The sequence below is a fragment of the Octopus bimaculoides genome, chromosome 12 (genome assembly GCF_001194135.2).
Source record: "Octopus bimaculoides isolate UCB-OBI-ISO-001 chromosome 12, ASM119413v2, whole genome shotgun sequence".
Lineage (NCBI taxonomy): Eukaryota > Metazoa > Mollusca > Cephalopoda > Octopoda > Octopodidae > Octopus > Octopus bimaculoides.
The window spans coordinates 49334208-49340104 of NC_068992.1; the positions used below are offsets into that span (position 1 = coordinate 49334208).

Here is a 5897-nt window from a genome sequence, read left to right on the forward strand (position 1 = left end):
AAGTCCTGGGGTCGATTTGATTCGACTAAAGGCGGTGCTCCAGCATGGCTGCAGTCAAATGACTGAAACAAGTAAAAGAGTATATATATATATATATATATATATATATATATATATACACACACAAACAGACACATGTATGTAGAGTGTAGATACTTATGCATATACATACAAAGCAAGGTAATATTTTCCCATACCCAGGCATATATATATCTATCTTTCATCTTTTACCTGTTTCTGTCATCAGACTGGCCATGATGGAGCACTGCCTTGAAGTATTTTTAATCAAATGAATCAATCCTAGCACTTATTTTTTTTAAAGCTTGGTACTTTTATTCAATCAGTCTCTTTACTTTATATGCCATATACACACCTACCCACCCACCCATCCATCCACCCGCCCATTCATCCATCCACCCACCCAGCCATCCATCCACTCATCTATCCATCCATAACAAATATGTTGTCCACGGCAAATCACTGTGAAAATAGAACTTTTTTTTTACATATTTGAACCAATTTAAAAGTTTGTTTATTCCACAACACTACTTTGTGTGCATATTACGTAATTCATTCGAGCCAGGTGGCTGACCATATGCAGTTAGTAGATAGATCTTACTGATTTTCTATAAAAAAGCTATGGTTTACTAATCCATTTCAGGAGTGTCTCTCTTTTGTGGTACCCAACAAGGATGATAGACAAACAGTTAGAAATGCATTTATTGATGTACTAGAGGATGCTCTGAGCCGGCTGTTGATGTTTTGACACCCTTTTGTCTAAAGCAAGAATTTTCTCCATGGGAAATCATAGTTAAAATTACTTTTTTTTATAGGTTGAATATGTCCCACACATATTTGAACTGATTAAAAAAATTTGTGTTTCCCACAACAGTATCTGTCTGTCTATCTAGCTACACATATATACACACACATATATACATATCAATTAGTATGGTGATTCGTTCACTATGGGGTGGTTATCTTCCCTGTTAATGCATAGATGTGTGCTTCTTTGCAGCTCTAAGAGTTTTAACCTTTATTTCTAGCAATGTAGGTGCTACCCTGCACCATCAGTCACAATTGGTGACATCTGAAATTTTTCTTTTTAGTTTTCTATTGTGTATAGCTGCCTTCATTATTTTATATATATATATACACCACATATAATATATATATATATATCATCATCATTGTTGATGGTACATATATATATGTGTGTGTGTGTGTGTGTATAAATATATATATTGTGTATATCTAAATAGCTAGAGAGATGGATATGTATACATAAATATATATGTATATATATGCATATATATATATATATATATATATATATACTATATATATATATATATATATATACTATATATATATGTGCATGCACAGACTAAGTTATGTCAGTGTTGCTATCACCTCAGTACAAAAGTAAATATGCAATCAAAAACCCAGCTGTTTAGAGAAATGTCAAAGTTACCTCTCTGCATGTTCTATCCTCTTCCTCCTCCTCACACCACCACCACCAAATTCCATAGCCATGTTGTCAAGGTTAACAACATCATGGAACAGTCACCATTGCATGCAGAAGATACATTCTTTACCTGTTTGTTGCATGATGATGATGATGATGATGATGATGATGTTTCAGCTGAAACTAAAGACATGGCTCCTGTCCTGCTTATCAGACTGACAGGTAATTAATTAGAATCTGTGGTTGATGACTACAGTCACATTGGATTACTGTTTCCTCAGCCATAACACCACACATCATACCACACTACTTTACATCATAACAACAACAACAACACCTGGGGAAGGAGACAGTCGATCACATCACCCCAGGACTCCACTGGTACTTTTTTCATTGACTTTGAAAGGATAAAAGACAAAGGTGACCTCGATGGAATTTGAACTCAGAACGTTGTGTCAGATGAAATACCGCAAAGCATTTCGTCTGGCATACTAACGGTTCTGCCAGCACGCTGCCTTAATAATAATAATAACGATTGTTTCAGATTTTGGCACAAGGCCAGAAATTTTGGGGGAGAGAGGGATTAGTTGATACCAATGTCTCTACTATGTGACATGTACTTTATTTTATCAACCTCAAAAGGATGAAAGGCAAATTTGAATTCAGAATATAAAGAGTCAGAAGAAATGCTGTGAAGCATTTTGTCTGACATGTTAATGATTCTGGCAATTTGCTGCCTTAATTATCCTCTTTCTCATCATCATCAATTAATATCCATTTTTGATGCTAGCATGGGGTGGACAGTTTGAAATTAGTTGGCAAGTCACAGAACTGCACCAGGCTCCATTGTCTGCTTTGGCATGGTTTCGGTGGCTGGATGCCCTTCCTAAGGCCAACCACCTCACAGAGTGTAGTGGATGCTTTTTATGTGGTACCAGTACCAGCAGGGTTGCCAAGTAATTTGCAAGACAAAGACTCCTTGGCTGGGAGAGGGAGTGGTTCTGAGAGAGGTGGCTTTGTGCTGGAGTGTCAGCTGAAGGTTTAAGTATATTAGAATGACAAAAACAGGTGTCTTACTATAGAAGAGATAGAAGAGTGAAAAATAGAGAGACAGAGCAAAGGAGAAATAGATGGTAGTGAAGTATCAGGACATACCCACAAGGTCCAACGGGAGTAAACATAAGTGGTACAGAGAGGCTCTAAGAGTGTGAGGGGAGATGTTTAAAGATGATAGTAGCAAGTGATGGTGAGAGAAACTGGAGTGACTGAGAGTGTGGGGTTATGGTAGATATATGAGAGCATAGTGTTTGTAGGTAGACATGAGGGAGAGAGGAGGAACATGCAACAGTGATGATCATGGTCAGGGAGAGGGGTGTTAGGAAGATGGGTTGTGAGGGTAGTTTTGATGGGGGACAAATTGTGTGTGAACGGGTGGGGACATGGCCTTGATTTCACTTAGGTTGATGTATCTTCTCAATAGCCAGTTGTCTCAGTCCCTTGTCATCTCCTCTATGAGGCTCAGCATCTGACAATCATTTCTCACCTTTTTGTCCTACATCTTCCTGAGTCTACCTCTTCCACAGGTTCCCTCCACAGTTAGAGACTGGCACTTCTTTATGCAGCTGTCCTCATCCATACACATCATATAACCGTATCAGCAGTCTTCTCTCTTAGATCTGACATCCAGCTTACCTGCTTCATCCTCTACTTTTAACATGGATTTTACACCTGGATGTCCTACCTAACACTAACTAGATTATAGCATGGACTGGGTACATTTTGTCATGCCACCAGTACTAGAATGTCTGCAGAAAGACAAAAGAGTTTCTACAGTTCTATATTTGAGAGATGAGGAATTATTTACATTATTTACAATTGACGGATATTTGTCCTCATCTTGTTTGTTATTAACACAACGTTTCGGCTGATATACTCTTCAGCCTTCATCAGGTGTCTTGGGGAAATTTCAAACTTGGGTTCTCATTCCTAAGGTATCTTTTGATGTTAAAACCCAAAACAAGGTATATTTATCTAATTCTAATGATTCAACCAGTTCACTATCACAATGGTGTGTAATGTTTCTAATTTAGGCACAAGGGCTGCTATTTTGAGGGGAGGGGCTGATCAGTTAAATTGACTTCAATACTTAACTAGTACTTTGTGTACCCTGGCGGTATGAAAGGCAAAGTTGATTTTGGTGGGATTTGAACTCAGAACATAAAGAGCCAAGACAAATACAGCAATGCATTTTTTCCAATGCTCTACTGATTCTAACCCCTCCACTACCTCAGTGGTGGGTAACAATGAAACCATATTTGAAAAATTGCTGCTGTTTAGCCGTAAGCTAGGCATGACTGAGCAGACCTAAAATCTAAGGCAGTCCAGCTGTGACCATCTCATCTTTTGTAAATCAAAGGCTACATTCATTGGTCAATGTATCTTGATTTAAAACGGTAGAGTGTGATTTGGTTGCTTTTTATAGCAGGTCGAACAAAGGTGGATCTGTTAACACAAAGCACCTGTCACACCCTTCATGTATCTGACACCCTTCATATATATATAAATATAGCCACTTGCTATATATATATATATATATATATATATATATATATATATATATAGAGAGAGAGAGAGAGAGAGAGATATGTGTGTGTGTGTAGGTATGCACCTTAGAGAACATATCTATCTATCTATCTATCTATCTATGTGTCTGTCTGTCTGTCTCCGACTAGCTAGCTATTCGGAACTAGTAGTAATTGCTATGATGCAAACTTATTTACGATGTTAGAATAAAGTTACTGCGACAAACGTGAATTTATTATTATGTTAAACTGTTCGTGTACAGGAAATAGCAGATATACACACCCACGTGCATACACATACACATGTATGGATACGTTAAATGTGTATTATCTAGCACACAAAAGCAATTGCTCTGCAGTAAAGGTTATTTTTATAAATGCAAGTAAATTAACAGACGACCTGTTTAGAAGGAATGTAAACGAAGGGATGAGGGGATCGCTTAAGTGTTGACTATAAAAATAAACATCGATGTCTATTTTGTAGTTGAATAGCGAGAATCGAAACCAAATCAAGCGAACACACACAACTGGATATTTCTAATTTAGTTTTCATATCAGCGATGGTGACATGAAAAAAAAAAAATTAACAAGGCTGTAGAGTAGTTTACTACTCCATCCGTGTGCAGCGGTTTATAGATTAGCTCATTTCTCCACCCTGGGTAGGTGTGGACATATCATTTTTTTAACGTCTTCTATCGGATAAGTATATATAACATATTTCTTTGCTGGGACCACTTTTCAATAAGCGCAATTAAATTACAAAACAATCACGGAGCCAGTACTAAAAACACATGTTAATATAATTGATCACTTCTCATCCATCTAATGTAATATCGTAAATAACCGAACAGAAATTATAAAACTGCTTGGATAGATTTAAGACACGAATATCAATATAATGCAATATCAGTTTGAATACGTTACACCTCTATATTTAGAATTATTGATAAACATTATACAGTGTCAATCGAGTGATGGTGTAACGCCTCCCAAGCGGGACCAGCGCAAAATAAACAGGGACAAACAGAAGAAATATTACAACTGGTGAAGATTAAATGAAAATCCGTTATAAGGATTACCGATTTAAGATATCCGTTGAATTGCTGATACCGTGGAAGTGGAAATTGTTTAGAACAATAACAATAAATGTCTCAGTTAAAACATTCAGGAGCAAATTTCTGTCAGCGCGCACCCAGCAACAAATAAGCTTTTGTGGTTTCTTTTCTTTTTCCAAACTAGAGATTTCTACATCCGTCAGCTGCTACACAGTCACACACAGACAGTGGCGTAGTTTTTAAGCAGACAGACATTCTCTCAGCTACTTTCACTATTGTTTCAATTGTGGAATAAACGCATAAACGATGTAAATGATCAGAGACTGTCCAGTGCCGACTTGAGTGAATAATTCATCCAAATATCTAAGCTTGAAAAGCTAGGTTTATTTTACAAGGCCATGAAACTTTAAGATGCATGAAACCAAATCAAACTGTTATTAAACGATATCTATCTATCTATCTATCTATGGCTATGGCGAAAGAATGTGTATGGTGGACGCGTCTGAAAGGTCTAGAGACAAAGACTTTCCTCTCTGGGCAATCTCTCATCAACTTCTTCAAGTATCACCTGAAGAGGAAGGTGAGAGTAGAAAGGGAAGTCTTGTCTAGTGAATGCTTCAAAAAAAAAAGATGGGTGAATGTAGCAAGGATGGCACGTGTGAACGACGGAGCCATCTTGAGCATAACCCTATGAACTAAAAAAAAAAAAAAATCCAAGAAAAAAAAAAGAAAACAAAAAGGCAAAAGAGAGTCACTTACTGTTATAGTTTCTTCAATGAGAATATTGACCAA

At 37.1% G+C, this 5897-nt stretch overlaps 1 protein-coding gene across 1 annotated transcript in view; it reads right to left on the reverse strand.

The window, feature by feature from the left end:
- Positions 1–5836, reverse strand: part of LOC106871223 (protein LZIC) — a 17349-nt gene extending 11513 nt beyond the window's left edge. The window contains exon 1 of the mRNA XM_014917574.2: positions 5130–5836. The gene's annotated coding sequence lies outside the window, so the exon portion shown is untranslated. The remainder of the gene's footprint in view (positions 1–5129) is intronic.
- Positions 5837–5897: the final 61 nt, after the last annotated feature.